Source organism: Pteropus alecto, unplaced genomic scaffold (assembly GCF_000325575.1).
Source record: "Pteropus alecto unplaced genomic scaffold, ASM32557v1 scaffold454, whole genome shotgun sequence".
Classification (NCBI taxonomy): Eukaryota; Metazoa; Chordata; class Mammalia; order Chiroptera; family Pteropodidae; genus Pteropus; species Pteropus alecto.
In genome coordinates, this window is record NW_006434901.1 from 278,494 (window position 1) to 293,696 (window position 15,203).

Sequence of the window (15,203 nt, forward strand, 5' to 3'; positions counted from 1 at the left end):
CACTTCCAACTCCTTGGAATGTTCATTTCTTTGGCTAAAAGGAAAGACTAGATGGGAAAGCCAGGCAATGCTTAGGCAACTGAAATAAGGATGGGGCAGGGGGCAATGCTAACACCATCCTCATGAGGATGTGCACAAGGGGGCTACTAGTCGCAAGCTGGTTTTTTTTAGAATTGTTAGCTAGAATCATGGGGCACCACTCCTGGATGCCTGAGCTGTCACAGGCTTCAGACATCCCCACCACACAGGTACAACAGTGCCTTCTGGTAATCCCCCTTGGTGTCTTGCTGGATGGAGTAGTAGAGGGACTTGCTGTACTTTCTTTTGAATTCACACCTGATTTTCCACATGTCCACTTCACTGTGGGAAACCATGATTCTGAAAAGGACTCCCCTTGCCCTTCTTGGAGTCATACAGTTGGTCAGCAAAATACAGGGGGTTGTTCTGGGTACAATGGACCAGTTTCAAAAAAGCATTTTCCAGGTCTCCCTTGACTTCCTTCTTCATGCTCTCTGACATGTCATAAGGGCTATAGCTCTTGTATCTTTCAAATACTTTCTGGAGGTGACACACACTCCGCTCAGTCATGATGCTAATCCATTGTGGAACATCAGTTCCTTTCCTCTTCACTCTAGCATTGTAGAGCTCCCGGGCATCTTGGTCAATCAGTTCATAATGAAAGACAGATCCGTCTTCTGCTCTTCTACCCTTCGCGAGGGCAACCATCAGCTTATGGAAGTCATCAAATGTGTCAGAAATAGTGTCCTTCTCCAGATCAGTCTTGTACATTTCCTTGTAGACTGTTAATTTCTTGCAGTTCTTGGTTGGTCCTTGAGCAGATGATCTCAGTGAGAGAGTCCTCCTCGGTCCCCAGCCCCTTCATGGAGGCTTTCAGCTCTGAAGCATCATAGTGAGCAGGTGTTTTCAATAGGCCCCAAATCACTGACTCCAGGTGGCCAGACAAGGGTGACTTCAGTGCTGATGCAAGTTCCATTTTGGTCCTTCTCTGGTAGGCAAAGGCAATATCCTGTCTCTCTTCGTTGCTGCAGTTGGTCAAAATGTTGACGATGGTGACCTCATTTACTACTTTGGTCTTGATGGCTGTTTCAATGTTCCAAGCATCCTGGTCAGCATCAAAGTTGGTATAGGCTTTGACTGGCCCATGTGCACTTGACGGTGTAGAGTGATCACCGTCCAAGCTGAACTTGCACAGAATTTCGTGAACAGTAGACATTTTGAAAGAAGCTGGGCCAAGTGCAGAGAGCTGAGAGCATCCCCAGATGCCAAGCGGAGCCCTCTGTTTCCTTTGTACAAATGTGTAAACATTTATCGAGATTATAGATACATAAAATTGGAACAGCAGATATTTAGTTTAAAAAGTGTATATATCTTTATGAGAGTTTCTAAGAACAATATTTTTTGGCAATGCAAATTACTACCAAATTTTTATTAAGGTTTTACTTTCTTATAAAATTATATGTTAATAGTGTTTTTTAAAACTTTTTTTCAGTACCTGATTACTAACAGAAGTGAACATATTTTCATATACTTACTAGCCATGTTTTGTGGGAAATGTCTGCTAAAATCTTATGTTTTCTAGGGGATATATTGTCTTATTCTTATCGTTTTGCTGCAGTTCATCATTTTTTCTAGATTAAAATTATATTTCATTATGTGTGCTACAAGTATCTTTTTTCCATTTGTGGCCTTGCTTTTCAACTTTTCCAACATTTTTTATTATTGTGGTAAAAAACACATAATATTAAATTTACTGTCTTAACCATTTTAAAGTGCACTTTTCAGTAGTGTTAAGTATATTCACAGTGTTATGCAACAGATAACTAGAACTTTTTCATCTTGCAAAACTGAAATTCTATACCCATTAAACACTAATTTCCCTTCCCCCTAGCTCTCGGAAACCACTTCTCTACTTTCTTTTTCTATGATTTTGGCTACTTTAGATACTTCATGTGACTGGAATCAGATAGTATTTGTCCTTTTGAAACTGGCTTATTTAATTTAGCATAATAACCTTGGGGCTTATCCAAATTTTAGAATGTAACAGAATTTCATTTTTTATGGATGCATAATATTCTGTTATATGTATAAAGTAATCTCCCCTTTTTGTGTGTGTCACTATTTCTCTCTTCAGTTCTGTGAATGTGTCCACGTAAGAAACGTCTAAAGCTGTGGAGAATTTTTATAACAGTTTATTTTATCCAAATCGAGGACATAAGGCCAGAGAGGAAGATCTCAAATGCTCTGGAGAATAACAGTTTTGCACCTTCTTTTATGCATTTGAAATTAAGGAGGAAACTAAGGCAGATTACCTGAAAGTGGGAGAACCAAAGTTAGGGATTGGATTATAGGATAGTTAACAAGAGATTATGTGCTCTCTTAAGGGTGATTTAGCTTATTTCGAAGGAGTGTTAACCTAGATGCACAGAAACAATGGACAGGGCTTGCTTAAGGCAAAGATAAACCTTTTACTATATGCCTGCCCACCATGACCTGCCCATTTAGGAATATGATCAGATCACCCTGTGAGGTTACTTCCCATAGAACCCCTTTTTTAATCTACAAATATTCGCTTCATATACTTGAGAACTCTACTCTTAAGTACATGTCTATTTGTGTGTTATATCTTGGTGAATTGCTCCTTTTATCGTTGTATAATGTTTTTCTTTGTCTCTTGTGACGATTTTTGACATAAAGTCTATTTTGTTTGATGTAATTATGGCTATCCCTGTTTGCTTTATGTTCCCATTTGCATGAAATATATTTCTCTCTCCTTTCACTTTCAGCTTTTTCGTGTCCTTAGATCTAAAGTGTGTCTCCTGTAGATAGCATATAGTTAAATCTTGTTTTTCTTAATCCAATCAGCCAATCTATATTTTTTAGCTAGACAGCTTAATCTATTTACATTTAAAGTGATTACTCATAGGGAAGGACGTGCTAGTGACATTTTGTTGACTTTTTGTCTGTCTTATAGCTTTTTTGTTCCTCCTTTCCCGTCTTGCTGCCTTCCTTTGTGTTTCATTGATCTTTTTGTTGTAGTGATGTTTTGATTCCCTTCTCATTTTCCTTTGTGTATATTCTAAAGATACAATTGTCCCTCGGTATCTACAGGGGACTGGTTCCAGGACCCTCCCACCACCCTGTGGATACCAAAATTCATGGATGCTCAAGTCCCTTATATAAAATGGCATAGTATTTACATATAGGCTACAGCAGTGTATGCCTACACATCACTCCATTCGCATGGATTTAATGTGCTCAGCAGATGGCAAATTCAAGTTTTGCTTTTTGGAACTTTCTGAGAGATTTTTTTTTGTTTTGTTTTGTTTGTTTTTTTTTTTTTTAATATTTTCAATCCATGATTGTGTTGAATCCACAGATACAAAACCTGTGGATATGGATGGCTGACTATATTTTCTTTTTGGTTACCATTGCAATTACATAAAACATCTAAAAGTTATAACATATTTTAAAGAGATAACTTCAATTACATATAAAAACTAGACTCCTTTACATCTTTGTATCACCTCCCAGTTTATATTATTGATGATACAAATTACCACTTTTATATCACGTATCCATGAACACAAATTTATAGTTACCTTTTTGCTTTTATTTTTAAAATTTCTATACCGAATTTTAAAGTGATTTACACACCTCTGATACATTACTACAGGATTCTATACTTATCTATATATTTACTTATACCAGGAAGTTTTATATTTTCATATGATTTTGTGCTGCTGTTTAGCCTCTTTTCATTTCAATTCACAGGACTCTCTTCACTAGATAAAGCAAATAGAAAGTACAACTTGATATTATTTCACACATATTAAGATAACTGAAATTTAAAAATCTGATAACAGCAGATTTCGGTGAAGATTTGCAGCAACTGGGCTTTTCATACTTTGCTGATGGGGATGTAAAATGTAAAATTTTAGAAAACCATTTGACAGTTTTATGTAAAATTAAATATAGATTTAACAATAACTCAGTAATCCCACTTCCAAGTATTTACCTAAAAGAAATGAAAACATTTGGTTACCCAAAGACTTGTACTTGAATGTTTATGGCAGCTTTATTTATAACAGTTAAAAAAATGTATAAAACCATTGTGGGGCTTCCATTCGATAGAATCCTATTGAGCAATAAAATGTAATGAGCTCTTATATACAAAAATATGGATAAAACTTAAAAGCATACTGTTTGATTTTATATATATGAAATTTTAGAAAAGACAAAATTATAGTTACAGAAAGTGTATTAATAGATACTAGAGACCAGTGGTTTCAGGAAGGGATTGACTTCAAATCACAATAGAATATTTGGGGCCGATGGAGATGTTCTATATCATGATTTCAGTGGTCATCTCACAACTAAATACATGTCAAAACTCACTAAATTGCATACATAAAATTGATGAATTTGTTGCATATAGATTATATTTCCATAGGGTTGATTTTAAATTTAAATATGGAAATGACAACATTTGGCTACGAAAAAATATCAAAAGTTAAAAAGGGAAGAAAGAAACATTTGCATATATGGATGTCTGGCATACTCTAGATTCATTTACCATATTCATGCCTTTTGGTAGTTGTTAATGGAAAATAGTTTAATAGTGTCCTACGTACTTTGGAAACTTTGAAAGTTAATGAAGTTTATTTTTATTTTTTAAATACAATTGGTTTAATGCTTATATTGAATTCATAAGTTTCTAGAATATATTACATTAGTAACAAGTAGAAATTAATCGATTAAGTGAAAATAATCAAGTGGTCTTATAGGCAGTTATGCCATGAGGTTATCTAATAGGCAATTTAAAATTAAGATGTCCCAAATACAACTGTTTAACTTTTTGATATTCAACTCCACCATATATCTTCCTGGTTATTCAGGAGTAGTCCTTAGTTTAGAAGTCATTCTTAATTTCTCTTTTTCCCTTACCCACTACATAAAATCCATCAACATATTTGGCTGGGACTACTTTAAAATACCCTCTGAACCCGGTCACTTCTTATAAGCTGTATCACAACAACCATGATTTCAATCTCAATTAGCTCTTGCTTGAACAATCATAATTGCTTTCAACTGTTCTCTCTACATCCAATTCTTGCCCCTTGACAGCCCATTCTCTACAAAATCACCACATTGACCTTTTGAAAAACTAAATTAGATCACTCTTGTTCTCTATATGTAACCTAATAGTGGCTTTCCACAATATTTAGAGTAATATCCAAGGATTTCTCAAGATTATAATTCCTCTTATACTGTAAAGTGGTTCTCTTTTTACTGTGCAAAAGAGCAAAATTCAATGAGCTTGCTTTATTAAAAGATTTTAGACTTCAGAAATATGAACTTGGCCTTACATTTTTATGCATACACACACACACACACACACACACACACACACTTTCTTTAATTTACATCGTAGATGTATTGCACTTATAACAATACCTGGCATAAACTACATGTCTAGAAAATAGGAATTAAAGAAATGAAATAACGAATGGGAATGTAGTTACATATAAGTCTGAATTTTGGTAAGTTTCTCTTATTTCATGAACATCAAATTACCTAACACATTTTAATTTAATTATCCTAGTATTTATGCTACAAAATGATACAAGATAATTTTACAATGTATTTAGGTTGTGAACAAAACATTATCATCATTATCATCATCATCATCTTCATACTAGGGTACTTCTCTGTAAGGATTTTATAAACACTGTGAAATAAGTATTTTGGTGTAGGGCAAGTTACAGATACCTGAATTGTATACACAGATTATACAGAAAATCACAAATGTAGTTTTCCCCATACTACTTCGTCCTCATTAACAAGCCCTTCATGTTATTCCCTATTCCAGACAATAGTCAAACTTCACAGAAATATAGAGTGATCTAGGGCTTCAGGTAAGGGAAATTCATGAATTAATTCACAAACCAAAGCATAAAAGTGAGAATGATTCATTGTCTAATCTATTTGGTCAGCAATTCTCCATGTGTACTATGGGAAACTCTGGGGGCCACTGAGACCCTTTCAGGTGGTCTGTGGGGTCAAAACTATTTTCATAGTAATGCTAAGATATATTTGCCTTTTCACTCTCATTCTCTCATGAGTGTACTGTAGAGTTTTCCACAGGCTACATGAAATGAGATAGCACTACAAATAGGGCACAGAAGCAAATGAGAACCCAGCCATCATATATCAAACCGATAATTCGAAAGATTTACAAAAATGTAAATATAATACCATTCTTTTCACTAAATTTTTGCACAAATAGATCTTCTATAAAATATGTGTTTCTTTGGTTAACATGTAAAAAGTTTATTGGTGTTATTTTAAATGAAGTGATGGCTATACACACACACACACACACACACACACACACATATATATACACTTAAATTTTATGTTTTAATTTCTAATATGGTAAATACTGAGACATATAACCCATACAAACAAAAACTATTTGAGATCCTCAATAATTTTTAGCGTGTAAAGGAGTCTTGACACAACATAGATTGAAAAGTGCTATATTAAGAGAAACTTCAAAAAAATCTCTGCTTTTCCATCACTTACTTTCCTTTCATCTCTACTTCCACCAGCATAGAGAAATAATGCCACATTAGGTTATTAGGTGGAAATAAGATAAAGAATGGAAAAACTCTTAGCATGATGCTCAAGAAAAGATAGCTGTTGTTGTTACTGTTATTGTTAGCAGAATCACAGTTTGGAATAGAAAAGCATTATTTTAACATCATGTTTAACATATATGCCTACATAGCATGACTGAAAACAGACCTAAGGTGATATTTAGCCAAACCTACTCTTTTTCTACATGACATCAAGTGACATTTTTGACTGTTTCACTTCAGACAATTTTAGTTAAGTAGCTATAGCTTTAAATTACAAATGCGGCAAAAAAAAAAAATCTTCAGGATGAATCTAAAATGCTGATTTCATTTATGAGTAAAAGAGCAACATCATATTCAAATCTGAGGGGAAAAGGGTCTCAAAATGCCTTCTTCCTATTTTGAGGTATTCTTTAAGATAATTATGAATTTTCATTTTATAGTACATAGTGGAGGAAGGGAATGTTATTTCATATACAAATGTAAATGCATACAAGAAATATTGGCAAGAATTCTGATGAGATTTGGTGGTTAAAAAATCATAGTGTTAGGCTGTTTAACAAATTACTTCCAAAAGCCAAGTTGCCTGGCAGTGGTTATTTGCAGTCATCTGTAAATATTTGACTTGATTTTATTTTTTACACCTAGAGGGAAACTGGAGAAAAATGATACTAAAACATGGTCCCATGAAACACTGAAAAATGAGGTATTGAAATGAAAATGAAGATTGCTTTCTTCTCTAGAACTTATAACCCAGTCACCCTAGAACCAAAACTAGACATTCTGAAAGAATGAAAAATTACACAATTGTTTATATCATATATGATTTACTAGTGGTATAGAATTAATGGACTGTCTGCTACCACAGGTCACTGAGATCAAGTTTACCCTAGAATTATTTGACAAACTCTGACTTCATATGATATTATAAAGGTCAATAAAGTCACTCCATGTTACATGAAAAAGTAAACAAATTGGTAGGAGTAGTGCAACAGATACTAATAAGCATGAAAGTATATGGACAGAGAACTAGTTATAGCATCTAGTACTAAAAGATTAGTACTCAAGATAAATCTAAAGTCCCCTTGATAAGAAAGTGAAGGGGGATACATTAATGTATAATAGCGTATTACTGTAATAGTGATAGAAAATACATAGTAATTAAATTGAATGAATATTCAAACTTGAACAGAGTATTTATTGCAGCATTCCAGGTAAGATGACCTTTGGCTACATAGAAATTCATTACATACCTAGAGAAAGAATGTATTAACGACAGAGAGTTGGTTTGCAATGAATGCACAGAAAAGCTGAAGTTACACAAGAAATACTCATAGAACTCATCACAGCACAATCCAGGGGAGAAATCTTGACCAGCAGATTTTGATTGGTAGAATCCCAAGGCAAAGCTATCCCTCCTAATTTCATTGTATCGTTGTTTTAATATGATGAAGTTAACATTTTAAAAGGTATTTTGGAATCATTTTTCCTTCCTTCCTTGTAGACTAAGCAACCTTTTGAGGATAGATTGTATCAAGCATAAATCTGCATATATGGAAACACATTGCTGGTCATGAGAATACAGTTATGCTATGGCAGTTCTGTTCTTTTCTAACCTAGACCTCCCTGCCAGGGGTAATAACTATTAATTTTCTCTTGTACATACTTCTAGACATTTTTATATGCTTATATATCAGAGATTATTTAATAATTTGATGATTAGTATTCTCTGATATGGCTCTAATTTGATTTATCATGCCTGCCCCCTAGTAATGGGTGTTGTTATTCTAGGTTTTGTTATAGACAGGGTTCCTAATTTTAAAATAATAAACTGTCTCACACATTTTAATGCCCTATCTCAAAAATAATTATTAATATGTGACTGTCCCTAAAACATGGATCTATTTTCAGTGTGATTACTGAGTGCCTGGACTTTTTATAGTTGGAAAAAAATCCCAAATCAAGAAAAATTTACCAAGGCAATGTCATAGTGAAAGTTCAGGATGAATCCTACATACTGAGCCTGCAGGTCGGGAAAGTGTATGAAATCTCAAGAATATTGCTCTGGTTAGCCGAAATGATGTAAAAAATGATGGTTAATCACCTAGACTAACTCATAAATGTTAATTTCATTAAAAATATAACTGAGTTATAGAAGCTAATATTTATGTACAGCTTGACATCGAAGGGAAATTGCAGGTTTCCTATTTGGGCATTCCAAATCTATCTCCTTACCTGTCAACAACCCTAAAGAGGTACACAGGACTATTCCTGTGCTAACTTGTCAGGACACAGGATCCCAGTGGAATGAGGACTAAATGGGCTTTAGTAGAGAGATGCCAAAACGATGTTCATATTAATCTATCCCAATAATTTGTGTTACTAAATCTATAACACGTTACTCAATTTTCTTTTGGTATTATTTTATTTCTAATCTACATGTAGTAAAAAGATGCGTTATTGGTACAGGCCTATTGTTGGATAATATCATAAACCAGATATTTGTATGTGGCCTTGAAAATACAATTATGAGCATTTCTAACAAATGTTCATATCTACTGGTAAAATAGACTGTCAGTGTTTGGTTGGTTTCAAATACTCCTAAATTGCCTTGGTGAAATTTCCAGCTTGCACTAAACTCCATGCTTGGAGGGATAATATTGACCCTGCACCTGTCAGTGAGGCTGCAGATGGTGCACGTAACACACACGATTGCCTTCAAAACAGGAAGGAGGAGGAGATGAAGGAACAGATTGCTATGTGAAATGAACACACACTTCCAAAAGGCTAATTATTTGTTCCCTAAAACTATTTCTAGTGTGCTGCATCCTTAAACACGGAGGCTCATTTCCGTGCATCATTAAAAAGCCAAGAAAATTTACAACAGCAAATGCGATACATAAATACATTGTGGTATCATTCACCAAAATGCATATTCTATGTTTTTTGGGGGGAATTATTTGAGTTTATGGTAGAGAAATATAGATTATAGATTAAACTTCTTCACTTAAATTATGAATAGATGAAATGAGAAAATGTTGTATAATATTTTTCTTTTTTAAAAAATGTAAAAATTGTTAATAGTTCCAATGTAACTCTTTCAGATGACCAAATTACATCAGAGTATTGATTTCGTCAAATAACATTTAAAAAGGAAATGGCTACCAAAAAAACTTTGGCATTGATCTTAAAATACAAAGTCGCAAAGCGTTATCACAAATAATCTAAAGATCTTACTTTAAAAGAAATGGAAAGCTAATAATACAGGCATTAACAAATATATTTATTTGAAAATTATATATACTATATAATATACTATATATTGAGAATTATATATACTATATAATATACTATATATTACTTATGTACTGCATATTATATGATGATATGCATTATTTATATATCATTTTTGTGATATAGTTTTTTTAATCACAAATGAAGTTTACAGGCTGTAATTCAAAATTCAAATTATTTTTAAAATAACTTAAAATACATGAAGTACATGATTAAGTGGTGATAAGAAATCTACTTTTAAAAGCAATTATTTATTTAAGCTGAAACTGACATTCGTAATATTTAGTAAAAATATATTTCTGGTACATGAAGTGTGTATGTGTGTTTATGTGCACATGCACATATTCAGGCACACTTATTTACACATTTAAATGTTTTAGCAAGATAAAAGAATTTGATCCCTGATCGTATTCCTATCCCATTGTTCATATCTCCAAACCTTCTGAGAAAAGCAGAAGTTTAGATTTCCAAGCTGTTTCTGGAATATTAATTGCACTCTTGTATAAAAGCTCATATTTCTTTTTGGCTGATATCATCCTCATTACTTCATCATTTGCTTTCCAGATGATCTGAGTCTGGCTGGTAGATTTCCTCTCCCAAATGGCTTTTTCTGGTAAAATTTAAGAATAGCTAAATGCCTATGGAGACAAATCATCTGACATCTTAGTTCTGGGCCTGGGACCTGTCACTCAATTTCAGGGCCTAACACCGCTTATCTAAAACTATTTCCTACCCGAAACCATATACGATAATTCATATTACTGACTCTGCGTCTTCTCATACTCTGGGCCTCCAGTGACTATTCCTAATCGCCCCTCTTTTGTAGCCCTTTGGTGGGCATCCAATTCTCAGAGGACAACCTAGTTTACACTTAAACCGTGGAGAAAATTGCTCCCATTCAACATTTTGCTCCCAAACCTAATAATATGTTTGCCTCTACCCTTTGTTACTACATTTAATTAAATCCCAGAGGATGATGTATCTCTCACTCTGATCAAGGCCACTCATTTCATTTGTAGCTTTGACAACTCCCTTCCTGGGAATCTTATTTCACTGATGGTCACTATTCTCTGGTCTCTTCAGTCTTTTTAGTTATGTCTTTACCATAGTCACCAAACATGCCGAGGTTTCTAGCATCTTAAACACACAACAAATATATTTCTTAAACTTTGATCCCATCCACTGCCTTATAATTTTTCATTCTTCATACAAACTTCCTCAAAGACATCTAATTTTTCTGGTTCCACTTATTCTTAATTTAATTTTTCAACCCATCAGAATCTGGCTTCTGTTCTTTCTTTTTAATCTGAAACTAGTAAAATGACCCCTAACGTTACTCAAAACATTCTCATTTCTAATACCCGTGATGTTTTAAAAATATTTATTCTTATGAATCTGTCTGTTTCATTTGACACTATTCAGCATATCTTACTTCATATTTTATCTAAGTGATTCATATTCATTATCTAAGCAAGTAAATCAAAACACAATAAATATTTTAGTATATATATCTTTCAATCTTTTTAAATGAATTATTATTAATATCTGTATATAATATTTATGCAAAAATGGGTTCATGATATACATAGTAATTTGCAACATAATAGTTTTTGCTTAAGATTTTACCAAGAATGTATGTCAATGATGATAAGCATTATTTTAAAACATAATCATAATGCGGCCATTGTATTTTTCCTAATTTATTAATCAATTCTTAGATTGATCGATAGTTACACTATCCAGTTTCATTACTTTTAGAAATAATACAACAAATGATATTTTACTTGGATCTCTTAAAATTTTAGGTAATAATCCTTTAGGATACACAACTGCATTTGGAATTTCTGGGCTAAAGTGAAAACACATTTTTAAGGTTTTTGTCATATTTTCGCAAACATTACTGTTCAGTGATGGTAAGATTTTAACTTCATTACTTCTAAAAAACATAAATATATTTAAACCAAGGCAGACTTAGTGTGCTAGATATGTGCCCTGTTCTATAAAATGAATGTAAAATTTGCATGCAATTCCCAGTGCATACTGACTGAAAAGTACTCTATTAAATTTAAACGATAGAGTTCTCATTTGCAGAAGATAAGTTAGTTGTAAGGAATATTATACTAAAACTCAGCCCAGAATGTAGATATAAAGTAGTGATTTATTGGCTTTCTTGTGTGTTATTACTATAATAATAATTATAGTCAATGACATAAAGGATTTTTTTGGAAGGGAGGAGCAAGTGGCAAATATTTTTGTGTACTAATTTCCCTAATTAAGCACTTATAGTGGAATTTCAATCATAGTATGTTTTTAACTTTTCATTAGACCTGTTAAATAAAATGAAACTATAGCTTTCTTGAAGGCAGAACATGTGCCTGGCCTGATTTTCTTTTTCCTTTTGAACATCTAACTCAGTTCCTTGTACGTGACGAGTGCCCAATTGTTAAAATAAAATTGGATATCATAAAGGACATTTTATGTATCATTGAAACCTAAAGTTGGAATGCTATAACTAAAAATCGATGAGAAACATGGCAGCTGGAACTAGACTCATGAGTCTTGCAGAGGTAGTTTTGGTAACACTGTAACTGATGTGAACTTGTTATCATTTACCAAGGACATAGGAAACAGAGTAGCTAGTAGCAAAAGAGAACAGATTTGAGGTGGCAGGACTCTGATAAAGGTCATGAAAGGATGAGGCTGCAGCCTCTGCTCAGGTAATTGTCTACAAGAGGCACTTGATAATCTCAATTCCCACAGCTCCCTTGGGAATCACTGAAGGTATGTGGCAGCAATCAGGGCCACAGAATGAAGGCTACCTATGACATTGACACATCTAAGTTTCTTCTCTCTTCTCTCACTTCTTTCCTTCTTCCCTCCTTCCTTAACTCACTCCCATACTCAGAGAAAAAATAAAAAAGACCTACCTCTCCTATCCTCCACCTCCATCTTAAAAATGTTCTCGCTTATTCAGTTAATTTTCAAATGTCATGGTATCTATCAATTATATTTATATTGCCTTATTACTAATTAAGTATTCTTCATTAAAAATAGAGATCGGGCTGGGAGAGATGGAGATTCTGTAGGGGCAGTTCCCTCTACTTATGTAATGAAGCACCAATGGTTATTGTCTAAAATGTATATAACAAGCAAATGAGATTTTTGTATATTATTGAAAATCATAGTGATTTGAAATCCTATGGCAGTTTGAAGGCAGTGGTATAAAACCAGATTCCTTCTTATTCTTTGTAATCATCTACGAGCAACAAGGGAAGTAGAAATGAAAACTAGAAACTTCATTTTTATTTTTAATTTTTATCAGATCTATGAGACAATTAAATCTTATTTCATAAATTAAATGGAAGGCATGCCAAATGCAGTGGAGTTCAGGCACAGGGGAAAGTGGGTAGCATCATAATGCTAGATCTCAGAAGGAACCAAGAAGACTGAGAAGTCCACTTAGGTGTGAAACCTCAGCAAGAGCAGGAACTGAGCGTGCAGTCTGTGACAGTAGTGTTTCAATATCTAGTTTGGGTTCAAAAAGATGAGGAGTCAGGACTAAATATATTTTTAATCTTTGCTGTTTTTTTTATAATAGCAAAAAATTGGGAAAATAAAACTAAATGTGCATCAGCAAGAATTTGGTTAATAAACTGATATTTCTTTTCATATAAGGGAAAACTACAAAAAGAGTAGAGAAGGCTCTTATCTATGCATATGGAATGATTGCTACACTATATTAAGTGAAAAAAAGTAAGAGTCAGAAGAGTTAGTTTTCACTATAATTTTTGTAAAAGTTAATATTAGGGTATATTTGTCTGTATGTATAAAAATAATTCTGGAAGGATATTAAAGAAAATGAAACAAAATTATCATGATAACCAATTAAAGAACTAAAAATAATATAGCTATCCAAACTTAGAAGTGAGAACAGGAGAAAGATGGTAAATAACTTGAATTAAATATTCTTCCTTCATTTTGGAGTAAATTGAAACTTTTAGAAACTAGGTTCTCGGGAAGTCTTAGGATTTTGGTGGTAGGAACACACACACACACACACACACACACACACACACACACACACTGAGCATAAAGAGTTGAAAATAATATCCCCTAGGATTGTGATAGTTATTTTCTGCCAATTATGTTTCCCCTCACTGCTGAATAAGGGTCTAAAAGATAATAATTAATAACTCTTATAGACGCACAATATCAAAGTCCATGTAGATTTTTTTAAAACATTTACTGCTACTTCTAACCTGTTCCAAGCTAAGCAGTTGAAATGACTGAGAAGTAAATTCATTAGCTGTTAAGAGTTTAATCTAAATATATCTCTTTATAAAATGGCTGAATTGAATCTGGAAGCTCTAACTCTGCTTGACAAAATACCATTTGTCAATTCATATCTTGATGGTGGGAACCTATGAAACTTTTTGGTTAGGTTGGGTGCTCAAAGACAAAGATCACTGAGAGTTAAAAACTATTATTGAGTAGATTCGAATAGGATATTCAATGTTGAATTTCTGAGAATCTGAGACCTGCAGAATTGGGTGCAAAAGCACTCATTTTGTGGAATTGGGGATATTGTGGACAAAGTATATGGGTGGGACAAAGAAAGTGTTGTTTCTTGTTTTGAGAGATATAAATCATCCACAAACTTATAGTGTAGTGGTTCTCAATCCCTGATACACACAGGAATCACCAAGGAGGCTTTTCAAAAATATGAGTCTCCAGACACCAACCCCAGAAACTGATATAATTGGTCAGGGGCAGAGTCAAGATATTGTTAGGTTTTAAATTATTCCAGGTGATTTTAATGTGCAGCTAGCTGGGCACTATTATGTTAGAGCAGTGGTTCCCCAAATTTGCTCATGGTAGAATCATCTGGAAAGCTTTAAAAAATTTTTATGGCCAGGTCTTATCTAAGATTGATTAGATTGCAAAGTCTCGGGACAGGAGCCAAGAATCAGTATTTTTATATAATCCATAGGTGACTCCAGTGTGCATAGTTTGGGAACCACCAGTTAGACAAGAAATGAGAATGACATTAAGAATGCAATACATCAGAGCTACACAGCCAGTGGCTCTGATTGTTACTTAGTTTCTTCATCTACAAAATAAGTCAAATGATTCTCTTTCAAGATTGTAGATGATAGTAAAATACAAGGTAAAGAAAGCTATTGATATTTTAATTCTAATTTAATAACTTCCATAATACTTGTTATTTATATCATATTCATCTGTGTTGTC

General features: G+C 33.5%; 1 pseudogene; it reads right to left on the bottom strand.

Annotated features, from left to right (window-relative positions):
- Positions 1-227: 227 nt before the first annotated feature.
- On the bottom strand, positions 228-1,249 carry LOC102882890 (annotated as a pseudogene).
- Positions 1,250-15,203: the final 13,954 nt, after the last annotated feature.